The sequence below is a fragment of the Hippopotamus amphibius genome, chromosome 1, assembly GCF_030028045.1.
Source record: "Hippopotamus amphibius kiboko isolate mHipAmp2 chromosome 1, mHipAmp2.hap2, whole genome shotgun sequence".
NCBI lineage: Eukaryota > Metazoa > Chordata > Mammalia > Artiodactyla > Hippopotamidae > Hippopotamus > Hippopotamus amphibius.
The window spans coordinates 206,350,899-206,371,442 of NC_080186.1; positions in this window are offsets into that span (position 1 = coordinate 206,350,899).

Here is a 20,544-nt window from a genome sequence, read left to right on the forward strand (position 1 = left end):
TCTTTACAACATAAAAGTGTAAGGTGAAGCAGCAATTACTGATGGAGAAGCTGTTGCAAGTTATCCAGAGGATCTACCTAAGATAATGAATGAAGGTGATTACACTAAACAATAGACTTTCAGTATAGATGGAACAACCTTATATTGGAAGCAAACACCATCTAGGACTTTCATAGTTAGAGAGGAGAAGTCAGTGTCTGGCTTTAAAGCTTCAAAAGATTGGATGACTCTCTTGTTAGGGGCTAATGCAGCTGGCAACTTTAAGTTGAGGCCAGTGCTCATTTACCATTCCAAAAATCTACTTTCTGCCTGTGCTCTATAAATGGAACAACAAAGCCTGCATGACAGCACATCAATTGACAACATGGTTTACTGAATATCTTAAGCACTTGTTGAGACGTGCTGCTCCGACAAAAAGATTTCGTTCAGCATATTACTGCTTATTGACAATGCATCTGCTCACCCAAGAGCTGTGACAGACATGTACAAGACTAATGTTGTTTTCATGCTTGTTAACACAACATGTATGCCATAGCCCATGGATCAAGGAGTAATTTCAACTTTCAAGTCTTGTTATTTAAGAAATATATTTTGTCAGGCTGTAGCCATCAGACGTAGTGATTTCTCTGATGGATCTGGGCAAAGTAAATAGAAAACCTTCTGGAAAGGATTCACCATTCTAGGTGTCAAGAGCATTCATGATTCATGGGAAGAGGTCAAAATACCAACATTAACAGGGGTTGGGAAGAAGTGGATTCCAACCTGGATGACTTTGAGGGGTTCAAGACTTCAGTGGAGGAAGAACTGCAGATGTGGTAGAAATAGCAAGAGAACTAGAATTAGAAGTGGAGCCTGAGGATGTGACTGAACTGCTGTGATCTCATGATAAAACTTTAACAGGTGAGGGGTTGCTTCTTATGAATGAGCATAGAAAGTAGATGAAATCTACTGTTGGTGATGATACTGTGAATGTTACTGAAATACAATGAGGGACTTAGCATATTACATGAACTTAGTTGATAAAGTAGTGACAGGATTTGAGAGAATTGACTCCAATTTTGAAATAAGTTCTACTATAGGTAAAATTTTATCAAAAAACATTTCATGCTACAGAGAAATCATTTGTGAAAGGAAGAATCATAAAGGCAAACTTCATCTTTGTCTTACTTTAAGAAATTGCTACAGCCACCCCAACCCTCTGCAACCACTGCTCTGATCAGTTAGCAGCCATCAACATTGAGGCAAAATCCTCCACCAGCAAAAAGTTTATGTAAGACTCGCTGAAGACTCAGATGATGGCAAGCATGTTTAAGCAATAAAGTATTTTCTCTTAAGGTATATACATTGTTTTTTTTTTCTAGACATAATGTTATTAAATGCTTGATAGACTACAGTATAGTGTAAATATAACTTTCATATGCACTGGGAAACAAAAAAAAATTGTGTGACTTGCTTTATTGTGATATTTGCTTTATTGCATTGTTCTGGCACTGAACCTACAGTATCTGCAAGGTATGCCTGTAACAATTTCTTACTCAATAAAGAAATCATCCAGAAACTGGATAGTCTATAAACTTGCAGATTTTGATGGTAGTTATGGGCTCATATTAGTTAACTTTTATACTCAAGTATTTATAAAGTTCTTTTTGAAAATGCTAACAAAATCGTCACATTTGATGTTTCATTCACTAATAATAAACTAAGTCATAGTGGCTGGACTCAAAGTCAAGTAAGATTTTCAAATGAATTGTAATGATTCTTAAGATTGGAAATCTTGTGCTATTTTTCACTATCATAATTTCCAAAGAGCTGTACAAAGTTCATGTCAGGGGTGTGTGTCTTAGGAGTTCACCCTTCATATCATCTATAGGTGATTTATGGATCAAATCTACCAAGGGATAACAAGCAATTTCTTACTATTTGTGTTAAAAGCACTTGCTGAGATTCACTATTTCAACCCAGCTGCAGGACACTCTACTAAGAATTTGTGGTCTATAAAAAAAAATTCCGTAATCTCGCTGAGAATGTTCTTACAATGGACATCTTGGAGGGTAGGTTAGTCTACTTTGTGTCTTCATGATGGGACCATGAGAGGCCTTTTCATTTGCATTCAAATGTGATGAACTAATTATTAGATGTATTTTCAACTCTGAATTAGAGCTAAATGGCCAACACAAAGGATTGACATTCAGAAATCATTGTTTAGTTTGATATAACGCGAACAATAATTGGACTAGTTCCCCTCAGTCTCTTTAGAGTTACAGTATTCTATCTTTGTGGTCACTGACCATGAATAAATGTGCTATAGATATATTTTTTAATTTACTTAAAGTGAACTAAAATTTTGTTTGGAAAGTGTAAGGAATTTTCATAATACCACCTAACTTTGGAACATTTTAAAGAATTCAAAAATAAGAGATCAAAATAAGTGGCTTAGAGCTACACTGACAACAAAATTATAATGAATTGTTTCTTAGTGATAAGTTCTGAGTATGGCAATCTAATTGTTTCTGTTTGGCCTCAAGAGATCATAAGATCCTAAGTTATTACTAAAAGATAATTTCAAAACTAACTTTGTAAACACCTTTTTAAATGTTTTTTTCATAACTAACACTGGAGCAAGTGTAGTAATATTTGCAGAAGACAAAAATGTGCTTGTTAGAATGCTCACTTTTTTTAGTTAGAAGAAAAATTATTTTCTTAAATTGATGCTATTTTGAAATACTTAGGTACTGAATTTATACAGGATAGTATTGCTTCTGTGAAATTAGTTTTTTGACAAATGATTGTCTTCAATCAACCTTTTGACTTTTGATAGTTTTATAACTTGGGAAATATAACTTTGTTGCATGTACGAAACTATCCTGTCAGATTTATTTCCAGAATAGTTTTTCCCCCCTAGGAAGGACTTCAGTTCATGATTATTAAACAGATACTGAAGAATTAACTAATAAATATGGACTGCAAGGGTCAGATTAGATTATTACCTGAATTGACTCATGATTCAGTCCAAATTAAGTAAGCTGATTTTCCAACCTATACTTCCGTTTTCTTTTCTTGCAGAGATAGTATTAGCCTTTTATATGCCCATCTTGACATTTTCATTGTATTTTTTTAAATAAAGCAGTCCCATTTATCTTTATGTCAGTAAGCAAAATAAGATTCACAATCAAAATGAAATGTGAACGTGGCTTGACTAAAAAATAACTTATTTTCCAAAAACAAAACAGAAACAAACAACCCTCAACGGTTGCATAACTAACTGCAATACTGAGACATTGTGATAAGTACCTGTCTTCAAGATATGCTCCCTGCTCCTCAACCCAATCTTCAGTGACCACGTGGACCTGTGGAGGCCAGGTAGGAGTGGGACTAGGATAACTTACTTGAAGAGCCAATTAAGAAGGTCCAAACAGTGGAGCAGTGCTCAGAGGAATTGGTGAAGGCTTTTGCATGAAGAAGCAGCAAGGAGAAAAAAATATGAAATGTGTAAAAACTCTGCACAGCAGTTTTAGAGCTTTGATAAAATATAAAATGTCTTTAACCCCTTTGCTGTTCTTGCAAACGCCTGCAATTCAAGAATTTTATTATTCTGGGGCTAACGTATTTTAAACTTCAATAACTGAATGTTTCCTTTGGGATACCTTCAGGCAAACTATATATTGATTTTCTTGGAATGCACTGTATTTTTCATTAGTACCAAGGTTTGGTGGATATCTAGTCATTTGTTCACCAAATTCCTCTGAAAATTGAAATGGACTACTCCATTTTGGCTGTGGAGTCTTCAGAGCATGACCATTAATTTTTTTCTATTAGACACTACCAGAATACATTATTTTGACATTCATCTTGTCCAGGGCATATGATACCAAATCCCCTCTTTGACTTGATATATCATTTTCCTCTAAATACCATTCCCTATTTGCCACTTGGGTTTGATGACATAGTTGACATTGCCAAGATCAAAATGTTTTTCTGATTTATATTTTTAAGCTATAAAGTTACATGTTTGCCTATATAATGCAGGTAAATTAAGATCTTACCTGATTATTCTTTGAATTATCCAGGAAATTTAGCTATTTTAAAAGGCAAATCATATTGGCTTTGCTCAGTATCCCTTGTTTCATTTGTTGGTAGACACTTAGTCTGTGACATAGATGATGAGATTTCCACAGTTGGAAGTAGAATTACTTGTCATTTTGATGTACCTTCTAGTCTCATCCTTTATGAACTGCTTCTATTTTCCTGCTTGGGGGAGGAGGTCCCTAGCTTTTCCTCAAGCCTGTACTCTTCACCAAGCCAATTGTGTATACCAGAGATCATGCATTTAAGAAAGCTTCCTTCTTATTCTGTCTTGTACCACTTGATGCCTGGGCCAGTTTTGACTCTACTAGCAACCCCCAAAGATATGTAGTTGGTAACTTTTTTTGATGTATATTTAAATCATGCAGTTTGCCAATAAGTGAGGAGAATGGGCCCCCTTGATCCACATATCACAGTGGATTTGCAGTTCTTTAATTTTCATGACAATCTTCTAAAGTAGGTGTGTATTCGTATACCAGTTTTACAAATGATGGAACTGAAGAAATTGTATGCTGTGGTCGGATTGTTAATCCAGTGATTCTAGAGGAACTGAGGTGTATCCTTTGGAAATGTCAAGCATCTACTATGACAGGAATAATTCAAAGAACCAAGGAAGGGCTCAATGCAGACATGCACTTGTCTCTTATCTACTCTATTCCTCAATGTTGAGTTTCTGAATGCAAAATCTTGAAATCTCGAATGCCTTCTGTGAGTAGAGCACTATTCTGGGCATGGAGGTTTCCAGGGTGAACTACACAGGAAAGGTTCCTGCTTTTATAGAGTTTACATCCAATCAGGGAGAAAGGGAGAGAGTCAATACAAAAGGAAACAGATGAACGAGGTAATTTCACGTAAAGGAAAAGTTCTTTAAAGATGGCAAGACAGGGTGATGTATAAAAAGAGGGATTGGAAAGTGCAGGCTTGGGAGTGATAAGAGCTACTTTAAATTGATTGATAATTCTCTGAGGAAGTGAACTTTGTGCTCAGGCCTGAATGTTATGAAGAAGCTAGCCATGTGGCGATCTGGGAGCAGGGAAAACAAGTAAAATGGCCCTGGTGTGGTAATGAGCTTGGTGTGTGCAAGGGACAGGAAGAAGATGAGTGTGGTCAGAGAATAGAGAATGGGATGGAAGCATCATTAGTATGAGAACAGGCCCTTTATCCTGGATTAACCAAATTTGTAATTTGGCCTCAACGATGTAACTTCAGGATTCAGAATTTAACACTTTTAGGTCAAGATCAGTGTTCACTTACAATGGCATAAGATTTTAGATTGAATGTCCTTTTAAAAGAATTCATGTGATGGGAATTCCCTGGTGGTCCAGTGATTGGGACCACGTCTTCTGCTGCAGGGGGCATGGGTTCCATCCCTGGTTGGGGAACTAAGATCCTGGTGCAGCCAAAACAAAAAAACAACCCCCCCCAAACCCCAAACAAACAAGCAAAACAGCAAAGACTCGAAAATAAAAGAATTTATGTGAGAAGGAAATATAAAGTTCAACTGTAAATAGCAGGGGAAAAAATCCATTTAATGAAGTATTGAGCACTTCTACATATCAGACTCTGAGTTAGGTGGAGGTAGGTGTATGAATAAGACATGATCCTGCCATCAAGGAGAACCTGCCATCAAGGAGATCCCCGAGAGGTAAAATGCATGTTAGAACCATTTCCTATCAGTCAGACTTATGAAAAATCAGCCTACCTCAAAAGTTATCCTCATGTCTGAAACTATACTTATATACCTTCTAGGTTACAATTGGGCCTTCTTGTCCAGTGTCCACTTGTTTGACTGAAACCAAGTTTAAAGTTAAAGAAAGTAAGTTATACATAGTAGGTGCTTATTAACTAATGATTCATTTAGTAGTTTTATTAACAACACCTGAAAGATTCAACGTATGCAATTTATATCAACAATTACTACATCTATGCTGTAATCAAAATAAAGTAATAATGCAGAATTTTTAATCCAGATCTTCAAAATATTTCCACATATCCTATCAGTTGCAATATATGTTTTATTTTCTAAATCTGACTGCAATTATTTATTGTAAATTTTCATCTGAATTTCTAAAACTAATTAGTTTTAGGACAAATGTGGGTTGAAAAATTGCCAGTGCCCCTTATTTTTCTTCCTTATACAAATTATTTAAAAAACAAAAGTAATACATTATCATTATGAACAAAAAATAAATATTTCAGAGTTTTATAGAATAAAAAATCAAGATCCTGATAAACTGCCCTTACCCCCTCCAATGCCAAATCAGAGAGACTGTCACCATTAATAGTTTGGTATATATCTTGTAATTTTTCTCCTACACCCACTCCTCTCCTCTCTACACACAGGGTTTGCTCAATTTTCTGTTTAGGTGAATAAATCATACTCTACATGTTCTGTGGTTTGCTTAGCAGCATATCACTAATATATTTCAAGTTAATACTCATAGAATTACACCATTCTCTTAAGATGGCATGAAATTCCATAGAATCGATGCAGCATCATGTATTATTGTTTGATTTTTTAGGATTGTTTGTATTACAAGATATTCAATATCCAGACAAGAGTAGAGAATAAGATAACACAAATAATGAACACTTGTGTCCGTAGCACATGGCTGCATCATATATTTAATAACGTCTCTATTGGCGGGAACGTATGTTCTTGCTAGATCTTCAGTGTTCAAACAAATGAATAACTTCTTTGTACACTTATCATTATACACATGAGCAAGCTAGTTATGAAAGATCAATGCCTAGAAGTGGAATGGTTGGAACATTCCTACAAAACGGTTGTGCTTACACTCCCATCAACAACAGATACACATGAGATCCCTTACGTGAAATGGTACACTTACGTAATGAATGAAAAACAATAGGATTTTAACAGGGAAGAACAATTTTTAAGTAAATCAAGTTAAACTTCTAAAATTATTTTATCAAATTCAGAACTACTAAACTGTTGTACTTTTATTAACTTCATTGTCTGTCAGTGCCTCAGGTTGGTGTCTGTTCACATATTTTTATAAAGATAAAAGTATTTCCGCAGAGGGCAAATAAACTTGATTCGAAAGGTTTGCTGCCTTTAGTTTGTATTTGCATACTGTTTGCACCTAATATTGTATTTCTACTGTCTGAAGTAGTTTTGTGTGGTACTACCATCCACTGTAAGAGATATCAGTCAGGACCCTTCTTGAATTATTGTAATTGGAATAATTCCAATATTGTCTTTTAACCTTCAGAAACTGAGTGAAAAAATCTTTTCCTTGGTCACAATTCCTTTTTCTAGGAATTCCAGCTTTGATTTAATTTACCTAATCACTTAGAAATATTGAATTTAATCAAAGTTACAAATCATATTTCAAACTCAGCAAATTAGTATCAAATTTCACCTAACTTTAGAATAAATTTTACTTACTGAGGAATCTTCTGAAAGTTACATTTGCAACATTCTTGCATCACATTAAGAAAATATATAAAGCAAAAATAACTATTTACAAATTTTATTTAAGGACCCTAGGATCTTTTAAAATTAAGGGGGACCTATTTATAGAGAACATTTTAAAAAAATTTATTTATTTATTTATTGGCTGTGTTGGGTCTTTGTTGCTGCTGCACGGGCTTTCTCTAGTTGCTGAGAGCAGGAGCTATTCTTCATTGTGGTGCGCAGGCTTCTCAATGCAGTGGCTTCTCTTGTTGCGGAGCACGGGCTCTAGGTGCATGGGCTTGCGGCATGTGGGATCTTCCTGGAGCAGGGCTTGAACCTGTGTCCGTTGTACTGGCAGGCGGAGTCTTAACCACTGTGCCACTAGGGAAGCCCTATAGAGAACTTAATTTAAGACTCTTCTTGAATTATATTCAAGGAAAATAGAAAGGATAAGATCTTATTAAATGAATTATGACCTCAAATCAATAAACATTTATTGAGCTCTGCTGTGTGCCTGCTGCTATATTAGGTATTGTTGAGTTCAGCAATAAATGAGACATGTCCCCCACAATTCAAGGACCTTACACGTCAGTCAAAAGAGATTCAGTCTCTATTCTAGGTGGATAATATTTATACATTCTGTGTACTTTTCTAACAAAGATAAAAAGTTATAAAGTTGATTGACTCAATGCTTAATAATGCTAGGTAAAAATAAACTGCGTGTGGTTGCTGTCTCATGCTTTCTTTCCAGGGGAAGCCTTCTGTTGAGCCGGAAGCTTTCCTTTCAGGGTAGCCGGAGAGCCAGACTAAAACAAGTTGTCCACTTAATAACTCCTTTATGGATTTCAATCCTTCTGACTATGAGGAGAGTATGTTCAATGCTGAGAAAAAGCATGGGAATAGAGATTATGCATATTCTGGTGAATTATCAGAAATATGATTGAATGAATTGCTATGAAATTTGAAGTTTGTGGCTCATAGTCTTTCAGGGTTGAAACGAGCATATTCACCCTCACCTACTCACGGAAATCATGTTGGTTTCAAAATAAAAACAGAACCGAAAAACAGGTCTCCAGAATTGGCACTTTTTAGATAAAGCTGAGTCCTTCAACTACTCCAGTTGTAAGTAGACTCAATGGTTTCACTGTCAGAGAATAAGCTTTTATGAATTAAACATATTCTAATTCATAAAAGCTTCATTTTAAATGTCCCCGGTACTGTTTATGGTACTATCCTTAGTTGCTAAAAGCATATAAAAAGTATAAGGTGGAACAAAATCTCCAGAGTAACTAGAACTTTCTCTGGAAAGAGTTTGCCTTTCTAGGTGTGTTCTATGAGTGCTATGCTCAATAAAAATACACACCCAGGCATAGCTCCCTAATGACACTTTGCTCTCAGACTGACTCTATGCCCTAAAATTAAACGATTAAACTGTTAGGATTAAACCATTCATGAAATAAATATTTTTTTAGTCACGATGAAAGGATAGATAAATTCAAGTCAAGTTTGTGGTTTAATTTCAATGTACTGAAACTAGAACTAAATATTTTAACCTTTATGTGTCAGATCTAGTAAAAATTCCTTTTTCTTTATCAAAGTGGTTTAGTTCCATTGTGAGCTTGAAGTAAAATGTCCTCTGTTATCTCTGTGAGCTTAAGTTGACCTCAGATTAACCTTTATTATTATTTTAAATTATTTTTCTATGTTCACAAAATTACAGAAGGTATTTGGCTATTTATCTCTTTCAAGATGGAATTACATCTTGACCGTTTGAGATAGTTGTACATCTGTTGTAAACAAGCATTTTTTTTCCTTGACAGATTATTACAACTCATTTTAGCAGCAGTTCTCCAATGTTCTACATAAAATCGGCTGGTAGCTTGTTAAGGATTCAGATTCCCAGGCCTCTTCCCTTATGATTCTGATTTAATAATTCAGGTGGAATTCAGGAATCTTCATTTTTCTCAGGTACTCCTCTCCATTCTGAGGTACTTAGTGTTCTTTATGCCAAGCTTTGTACTTTCAGAATACTACTAGAGGCCAAAAATCTAAAATAGATTTAGTGAAATATTTGGAGTAAAACATAAATATTTTCTTTCTTTCTTTCCTGCTGTCTTTAATTCCCTTTCTCCATGTTACTTTAAACTTCACGTACAAATTCCCCTATCACCCTTTTTACCCTTACATATACACTTAAGCAATAAATCTGGTCTCTTCCTAACAGCCTGTGTTTTTCCCATGGAAAATATTGCTTTATTCATTTTATGTTCCTCTAGCAAGTCTGTGCAGACACAGGTGGTTGTCCTGACTACAGCTGGGGCTTTGCAGATTGTGTTTTGCTTCCAAATGTCTTCTCTATTAATTTTTTTACCTTTGTAAGAAACTGATGAGGAATTAATAACCCTATTAATAATGCTGATTTATAAAGAGCTGGTTCTCAAAATGATTGTGATTTTTAAGTGGGATGATACTATCATTCTTATGAGGGTTCTCTGGTTTGGTGGACCAAATGTCTTGTCTCTCCCTTCTGAGTGTCTTTATTTGAAGGGTGTAGTTGTCTGTTTCTTATTTAGTCCAAGGATGATTTTGAAAATTAAACATTCACTATTCATTACATAAATCTAATTCAGTGTCCACTGCATGAGAAGCACTAACCTAGGCCCTGGGGACACCACTATGAGCAAAATAGAACTGGCCCTTGTTCTTAGGAAGCTTTCAGTCTAAATTATGGCCTGAACTAAGTGGTAGCTTTATGAGGTTACTTGGGTTGTCAAAGTGAACTTGAAATTGAAAGTTAGTGGTACATGGTGGCTGAAGATTTTTAGAACTGGAAGAGCCCTTAAAGATGATGATTTTCGTCTTATTCTAAAGCTGCACAAAACTGAGATTAAGGGAGGTCAAAGGACTTTTCCTACAGTCATGGACTAGGTAGCGGTACAGACATTGAATTCAGCTCTGGGTAAAATGTTAGAATTTTAGGAGTGGACATTAGAGGTCATTTCCTCATTTTAAACCTGAGGTTACTGACCCAGGTCCCAAAGCCACATGGCAGCTCTGTGATACAGTTGGACATATAGCTGAGTGTTCTTTATGCCAAGCAGTGTTCTTGACATTAGACCTTGGTGTTGACTCTGGGTTCAGGACTTTTCATCTCACACTATATTACCTGGCTCATGCGCCGAGTGTTTGGTTGAAATTACTAATTACTTTTTAAAAAATAAATTTTAAATTTGAGAATAGATAAAGATTTAAGGAAAATGTGTGAAAACAGCACACAGGTTTTTCACATACCCCTCACAGTTTCCTCTACTAGTAACATCTTACATTATTATGGTACATTTGGCAAAACTAATGAACTAACATTGATACATTATTAACTAAAGCCCATATTTTATTTGTATTTCCTTAGTTTTTAAAATTTAAAAAATTTTTATTTTGGCTGCATTGGGTCTTCCTTTGCTGTGTGTGAGCTTTTCTCTAGTTGCAGAGAGTGGGGGCTATTCTTTGCTGTGGTGTGTGGGCTTCTCATTGCAGTGGCTTCTCTTGTTCTCTTGCACGGGCTTCAGGCACTCACCCTTCAGTAGTTGTGGCTCGAGGGTTCTAGGTTGCAGTGCAGGCTCAGTAGTTGTGGCACACGGGCTCAGTTGCTCTGCAGGATGTGGGATCTTCCTGGACTAGGGATCAAACCTGTGTCCCCTGCATTAGCAGGCAGATTCTTAACCACTGCACCACCAGGGAAGTCTATATTTCCTTAGTTTTTAACCTCATGTCTTTTTTCTGTCCTGGGACTCCATCTAGGAAACCACATTACATTTTGTCATCATGTTTCCTTAGGCTCCCCTAGTCTGTGACGGTTTGTCAGGCTTTTCTTGTTTTTGAGGACCTTGATGGCTTTGAGACGTACTGGTCAGGTATTTTGTAGAATATCCTCAATCAGGATTTTCTCAAGAATAGACTGTGGTTATGGATACTGGGGAGAAAGACCACAGAGGTAAAGTACCCTTCTTATCACATCACATCAAGGCTACATATTACTAACATGACTTGTCACTGTTGATGTTGACTTGAACCTTGATAATCTGGCTGGAGCAGTGTTTGTCAGATTTCTTCAATATAAAGTTGATTCTTTCCTCCCCTTTCCATACTGTATTATTTGCAAGAAAGTTACCATGTGTACCCCACACTTAAGGACTGGGGGATTATGCTTCACCTCTTTGAGGGTGGAATTCTACATAAATTTTTTGGGAGTTTTCTGTATGGGATTTTCCCCGATTTACATATTTATTGAATAATTTATATTTGTATGAAGGTATCATTCAATAGTACTTCATTTTGTTGCTCAAACTGTTTCAGCCTTGGCCATTGGGAGCGCTTACATTTGGCTCCTGTGTCCCTTTGACCATACCACCATCAGTGTGTGTGTGTGTGTGTGTGTGTGTTTATAAAACACTTCTTATTTTTTGGCATTGTAAGATGCCCCAGGCTCATCCTATTTATTTCCCAAGTTATAGAATCAGCCATTTCTCCAAGGAGCTCTGGTTCCTTTTATTGGAAAGTGATATTAGAAACTAAGTTCTGGGTACTAGGTATGCTTGTTGCTACTGAGATGTCTTCACTTCTAGGCTGTCTCAGCTGGAAAAGCAGGGAAATATGTGTGTGTTAACCCTTGTATATGTACATATCTATAACTATTTCTGTATGTATCCATTTGTATATGTATTATGTTAAACAGAAGTTGATACTGATGTCTTAAACTTTAATCTGTGAGTATATGGGTTACTCTAGCCTTTTCTCTTTGCCTTTCGGTAATCTCCTATGCCAATAATGAGAAACCTGGCTTCTACTGTTTGCCATCCATTTGCTTAATTTTCCAATTCCAATATATATGTATAGTGGTTTCAACGATTTTATTAACCAGAGCACAGTGCTTATGCACAGTTTCTTTTGCCTTCAGTCCTACAGACTCTACTCATTGCTAGTTACTTAGGTCAGCATTTTTCTCTCCCATCCTCTTCAGTGAGTTTGTTCCATACATTTGCAATCCAGTTAAATTATTTTCTCACAGTTGCATTCCTTCTAAATGAGGTAGGTAAGGAAAAGCTTCATGGAGGAGAAGGAAAAACTTGGGTTAGGTTTTTTATTTTAATAGTTTTCCTTGTAAATACAGTGTCAAACACACATACATGTGCACAGCCATACACAGTCTAACCAAATAACACAAAAGGTGTATTCATTTGGGGTATAGATGCATAAATTTTTGCAAGCATTGCTAATAAAATTCTATGTTTTTTTACTTACTAATATTACTGAAACATATTTCATGTTACTGTATACGTTTCACAATTATAACCTTACAAATGCTTTAAATTTATTTTTATGTTTATAAAAATTATACATGTCAAAATATTTCCATTAAACCTCAATAAAGCTAGAAAAATAATTATACATGTCAACTGTAGATAATTAAGTAAATACAGAAAAATGTGAAAAAAGAAAAAAATTATAATCCCACTACTCATTAGCAAAGGCAACATTTTAGTATATTTTCAGTCTCTAAATGGAGTTTAATATTTTGTACATTTTAATTTTCTTTAACATTACAATATTCTGTGTTATTTAAAACCATTCATAAGCACAGATTTAAAGATTCCATAACATTTAATTATTTAATTGTTATTTGCATAACATTTAATTATTATATTATGTTCATATGTTTCCTATTACACTATTGTTAGTAATTATATGATAATACTGTAATGAACCTCTTTATAAATAAATTTTTCTATAGTTTTCAATTAATTTTCTTCATAAAGATGCCTAAGAGGAAAAATGAAGCCCAAGTGTTTTACCAGTGGAGGTTACTTTCAGCTGACAATAACCCTAAACTAAAAAGAGTTAAACAATAAAAAAAATTATTATATTATGTAGAAAGAAGCCCAGAGTTAAAATTCAGAGTTGCTTCATTTACTGACACAACAATATAGTCAAGGATGCTGTGTTCTTTCAGCTCTATCATTCTGCAGCATCTCGGTCTTGGTTTCAGGCTCATCCCCTCATTGTTGCAAAATGATTGCCATAGTTAACAGGTATTGGCCCAGGACCCCAAAGCCATAAGAAGCAGAGAAAAGTTCTCCTATTAGTTTTTATCAATAAGGAGAATGTTTCTTAGATGTATTTTTCTTACATCTCATTATCTAGATTTGAGTCCATCTCTGGCAAAGAGGAATAGTATTACCATGATTGGCTTAGACTCATATAAATTATCCCCAGTGACTGGTTAAGGGTCTATTTTGATTAGTGTCTGAGTTTTTCTTGGCAAGAAAGATGTGAGGGCTTCCTAGGTGGCGCAGTGGTTAAGAATCCGCCTGCCAATGCAGGGCATGCGGGTTTGATCCCTGGTCCGGGAGGATCCCACATGCCGCAGAGCAACTAAGCCCATGTGCCACAACTGTTGAGCCTGTGCTTTAGCGCCTGTGAGCCACAGCTGTTGAGCCCATGTGCTGCAACTGCTGAAGCCCATGCACCTAGAGCCCGTGCTCCACAACGGGAGAAGCCACAGCAATGAGAAACCCGTGCACCAAAATGAAGAGTGGCCCCCACTCACTGCAACTAGAGAAAGCCCACACACAGCAAAAAAGACCCAACACAGCCAATAAAATAAATAAATAAATAAATAAATAAATAAATAAATTTATAAAAAAAAAAGAAAGATGTGAGAATAGCAGGGATTTACAATGAAAAAGTCTGCTATCAATATTTTCTGTAGTTCTTGCATTCTTTATTTTGATATTTTAGTCATCTAGAGAATATTTTCAAGGACAGTTTTAGAGAAATGCAGGTATTTTCATATAAAAATATCTTCATGTTTCACACATGAAAAGTACTGTAACTGAGTATAAAATTCATGGATCACAGATATTTTGCTTCAAAATGATATAGACATTGTTTCATTGGCTTCTGGAAATAAAAGAAGAAAAAATACAATATACAACCAATCAAAACTCAGAGACCAAATTTATTGTTTCTTTTTAAGTAATTTTCTCTGAAGGCTTATAACAGTTTTTCTTCTTGTATGTGTTTAAAAAATTTCTTCTGAGATTTCAATAGATCTTGTATTTTAATCAATTCTCTCTGAAATATCATGAACCCTTTTTAATATCTGCATATTCAGGCTTTTAAAATTTGTTTAAGAAATATTTTTTTTCTTCAGTTAGAGTTTTGGTTCTTGTTTCTGTTTTAAATATTTGTTTCCTTCCTCAGAATTTGTTATTTTTATGTTAGATCTTTATTTTCTATTCCCAATTTCCATCTTCTTACGTTTCATATGTCTAGTTAGTGCAACACTTCTTATTCTTAGATTGGATGCCATTTTCCATACTGTTCCTATGTTTTTATTCCTCATATTTTTCTCTATATCCTTTTCTTTTGCAAACAGGGAGATTCAAAACAAAGTTTTGTTTTATTTTTTAATGTGACTTTTATTTATTTGTTTATTATGTTTATTATAAAGGCTACAACTCAGGTGGCAGTGTGGCACTTCCATGCCCTTTCAGGGTGGGTCACCCTCCCTGTACCTTGATATGTTCACCAAACCAGAAGCTCTTGAATCTCATTGTTCAAGAATGTTTATAGAGCTCAATCATCAGCCCCTTCTTCCCCAAAGATTGCTAGGGCTGAAAGTTCCAACCCTCTAATCACTGGGTCTTTTTGGTGACCAGCCCAATCCTGAAACTATCTAAGTCCCCACACCAAGTCACCTCATTAGCACAAACTCAGGTAATTGAAAAGGGCTCTTTATTTGTTTTTATTTATTTTAAAATTTTATTTATTTATTTATTTTGGCTGTGTTGGGTCTTCGTTGCTGAGCACAGGCTTTCTCTAGTTGCAGCAAGTGGGGCTACTCTTCGCTGTGGTGTGCAGGCTTCTCATTGCGGTGGCTTCTCGTTGCAGAGCACGGGCTCTAAGCGTGCCGCCTTCAGTAGTTGTGGCACATGGGCTCAGTAGTTGTGGCTTACGTGCTCTAGAGTGCAGGCTCAGTAGTTGTGGAGATTCGTTGCTCCTCAGCATGTGGGATCTTCCCAGACCAGGGATCGAACCCATTTCCCCTGCACTGGCAGGCAGATTCTTAACCACTGAGCCACCAGGAAAGTCCTGAAAGGGGCTCTTTATGAATAACAGAAGACACTCTTATCACTCAAAAAATTCCAAGAGCTTTAGGAGCTCTGTGCCAGAGCTATATATTTTAGTATTATACCACAGGTGATTATCAAGATGATTCAAGAAATGCTAATAAGGAAACACAAGCTTTAAAGACACAATAAATCAGCTGGATTTAATAGATATCTACAGGACATTATATCCAAAAACAGCAGATTACACATTCTTCTCAAGTGCACATGGAACATTCTCTAGGATAGATCACATTTTGGGTCATAAATCAAGCCTTGGTAAATTCAAGAAAATTGAAATCATATCAAGCATCTTTTCTGACCACAAGGCTATGAGATTAGAAATCAATTACAGGAAAAAAAGTGTAAAAAACACAAACAGATGGAGGCTAAACAATACGTTACTAAATAACCAAGAGATCACTGAAGAAATCAAAGAGGAAATCCAAAAATACCTAGAGACAAATGACAATGAAAATACAATGATGTGAAACCTATGGGATGCAGCAAAGGCCGTTCTAAGAGGGAAGTTTACAGCAATACAATCCTACCTCAAGAAACAAGAAACATCCCAAATAAACAATCTAACCTTACACCTCAAGAAACTAGGGGAAGAAGAGCAAACAAAACCCAAAGTTAGTAGACGCAGAGAAATCATAAAGATCGGAGCAGAAATAAATGAAATAGAAACAAAGAAAACAATAGCAAAAATCAATCAAACTAAAAGCTGGTTCTTTGAGAAGATAAATAAAATCGATAAACCTCTAGCAAGACTCATCAAGAAAAAGAGGGAGAGGACTCAAATCAATAACATTAGAAAGGAAACAGGAGAAGTTACAATGGACACCGCAGAAATAAAAAGCACCATAAGAGACTACTACAAGCAACTATATGCCAATAAAATGGACAACCTGGATGAAATGGACAGATTCTTAGAAAGGTATAACCTTCCAAGACTGAATCTGGAAGACATAGAAACTATGAACAGACCAATCACAAGTAATGAAATTGAAACTGTGATTAAAAATCTCCCAACAAACAAAAGTCCAGGACCAGATGGATTCACAGGTGAATTTTATCAAACATTTAGAGAAGAGCTAACAGCCATCCTTCTCAAACTCTTCCAAAACATTGCAGAGGAATGAACACTCCCAAACTCATTTTATGAGACCACCCTGATACCAAAACCAGACAAAGATACTACAAAAAAAGAAAACTACAGACCAATATCACTGATGAATTTAGATGTAAAAATCCTCAACAAAATACTAGCCAACAGAATCCAACAACACATGAAAGGGATCATACACCATGATCAAGTGGGTTTTATCCCTGGAATGCAAGGATTCTTCAATATATGCAAATTGATCAATGTGATACACCATATCAATAAACTGAAGGATAAAAACCACATGATCATCTCAATAGATGCAGAAAAAGCTTTTGACAAAATTCAACACCCATTTATGATAAAAACTCTCCAGAAGGTGGGCATAGAGGGAACCTACCTCAACATAATAAAGGCCATATATGACAAACCCACAACAAACATCATTCTCAATGGTGAAAAACTGCAAGCATTCCCTCTAAGATCAGGAACAAGACAAGGATGTCCACTCTCGCCACTACCATTCAACATAGTTTTGGAAGTCCTTACCACAGCAATCAGAGAAGAAAAAGAAATAAAAGGAATCCAAATTGGAAAAGAAGAAGTAAAACTGTCACTGTTCGCAGATGACATGATATTATACATAGAAAATCCTAAAGATGCCACCAGAAAACTACTCAAGCTAATCAATGAATTTGGTAAAGTTGCAGGATACAAAATTAACACACAGAAATCTCTTACATTTCTATACACTAACAATGAAAGATCAGAAAGAGAAATTAAGGAAACAATCCCATTCAGCCTTGCAACAAAAAGAATAAAATACCTAGGAATAAACCTAACCAAGGAGGTAAAAGACCTGTACTCAGAAAACTATAAGACACTAATGAAAGAAATCAAAGACGACACAAACAGATGGAGGGACATACCATGTTCTTGGAATGGAAGAATCAACATTGTGAAAATGACTATGCTACCCAAAGCAATTTACAGATTCAGAGCAATTCCTATCAAAATACGAATGGCAATTTTCACAGAACTAGAACAAGAAATTTTACGATTTGTATGGAAATGCAAAAGACCCCGAATAGCCAAAGCAATCTTGAGAAGGAAAGATGGAGTTGGTGGAATCAGGCTTCCTGACTTCAGGCTATACTACAAGGCCATAGTGATCAAGACAGTATGGTACTGGCACAAAAACAGAAATACAGATCGATGGAACAGGATAGAAAGCCCAGAGATAAACTATGGTCAACTAATCTATGACAAAGGAGGCAAGGATATACAATGGAGAAAAGGCAGCCTCTTCAAGAAGTGGTGCTGGGAAAACTGGACAGCTACATGTAAAAGAATGAGATTAGAACACTCTCTAACACCATACACAAAAGTAAACTCCAAATGGATTAAAGACCTAAATGTATGGCCAGACACTATAAAACTGCTAGAGGAAAATATAGGAAGAACACTCTTTGATGTAAATAACAGCAAGATCTTTTTTGATCCACCCCCTAGAGTAATGGAAATAAAAACAAAAATAAATAAGTGGGACTTAATGAAACTTCAAAGCTTCTGCACAGCAAAGGAAACTATAAGCAAGACGAAAAGACAACCCTCAGAAAATAGTTGCAAACGAATCAACAGACAAAGGACTAATGCCAAAATATATAAACAGTTCATCCAGCTCAATATTAAAAAAACAAGCAACCCAATCAAAAAATGGGCAGAAAATCTAAATAGGCGTTTCTCCAAAGAAGACATACAGATGGCCAAGAGGCACATGAAAAGCTGCTCAGCATCACTAATTATTAGAGAAATGCAAATCAAAATGACAATGAGGTATCACCTCATACCGGTCAGAATGGGCATCATCAGAAAATCTACAAACAGTAAATGCTGGAGAGGGTGTGGAGAAAAGGGAATGCTCTTGCTCTGTTGGTGGGAATGTAAATTGATACAGCCACTATGGAGAACAGTATGGAGGTTCCTTGCAAAACTAAAAATAGAGTTGCCATATGACCCAGCAATCCCACTGCTGGGCATATACCCAGAGAACACCATAATTCAGAAAGACACATGCACTCCAATGATCACTGCTGCGCTATTTACAATAGCCAGGTCATGGAAGCAACCTAAATGTCCATCAACAGATGAATGGATAAAAAAGATGTGGTACATATATACAATGGAATATTACTCAGCTGTAAAAAGCAAGGAAACTGGGACATTTCTAGAGACATGGATGGACTTGAAGACTGTCATACAGAGTGAAGTGAGTCAGAAAGAGAAAAACAAATACCGTATATTAACACATATATGCGGACTATAGAAAAATGGTACAAATCAACCGGTTTGCAAGGCAGAAATAGAGACACAGATGTACAGAACAAACATATGGACACCAAGTGGGGAAAGTGGGGAGGGCTGGGGGGGAATGAATTGGGAGATTGGGATACCAAATTGTATGCTCTAAATATATGCAGTTTATTGTATGTTAACTGTATCTCAATAAAAGTTCTAAAAAAAAAAGAAAGAAATGCTAATATGATTTTTAAATCAAAATGAAAACACAAAATTTTAATATTCTCTTGGAGAACTCTTGTACGCCTATGAATATAGCAAATAGATTTGTGGATTCATAAAATCCAGTTTGAGAAATACTGCTAGGAGTCAGTGCTGGGAGGTATGTGGCTGAGCAACTGTGTATGCCTACAACTAAGCTGCAGGGGAACCAGGTTCATAGCAAAAAAACATACTACAGGCATACCTTGTTTTATCGCACTTTGCAGATACTGTTTTTGTTTTTGTTTTTTTACGAATTGAAGGGTTTTGGCAACCCTGTGTCAAGCAACTCTATCGGTGCCATTTTCCCAATAAATGTGACTTTTAGCAAATTATAATGACATATGTGGCTTGCTTTATATATTTCTGATTTTTTCACAACTGAACCCTCAGTGGCCAGCACAGTGTTTGACACATTATAGGCACCAAGTAAACCTTAGTTGTATAAATGAATGAGGCTGCTAATAATTAAAATTATTTAACCACTTACATAATTTCATCTACTGAGAAACTCAGTCCCAAACTGGAGAGAGCAGTAGTGAGTGAGAGTGGTAGAAAATGTATTGGGTTAAGGTTAGATCTTAGAGAAAAACAGTAGGAAATGTGCCTTTGAATTCAGTGGATGCCTTAGGACAATAAAAATGCCTGTGTGTATTCAGGGCTGTCTCAGGTCTCTTCTCTCATCTCCCTTCTCTAGTTTCTCACTCTACCTTTCTTACTTTTCTCACTTTTTTTCCAGTCCTCTAATATTTTGGGGTTTTGTTGTTGTTTGTTCTCTCTTTTATTTTAGAAATCTATTGAGCCATTGACTAAGTATAAAACGTGAGACTTGAAATATCAATAAAAAGAAGCCCTATAACTAAATAGGGTCATGGAGTTTTAGGTAATTTTTCTTAACCTATTCCTCTCCTTTCCCCCACATTAAAAGCTTGGTCATTATTTTTTCCTTGGTGCTCGTTATATATTAAATACTGTAATTGGCCAGAGTAGATTTTGAAGGCATTTTGTGACACTGGCCACTCTTTCCCACCTACAAGTAATCTATAGTTGATTAGAAGACTTTTTAACCCGAAGTGCTTTAAAACGCCCCTGGTTTACTGATAATATGAGAAGTACATGATATCATTGTTGTAGCATTAGGTGTATTTTAGGTTGGTTTAAAAAATAGTTTTAAGTGATACTCTCAGTGGCATGGGGTGGGAAGC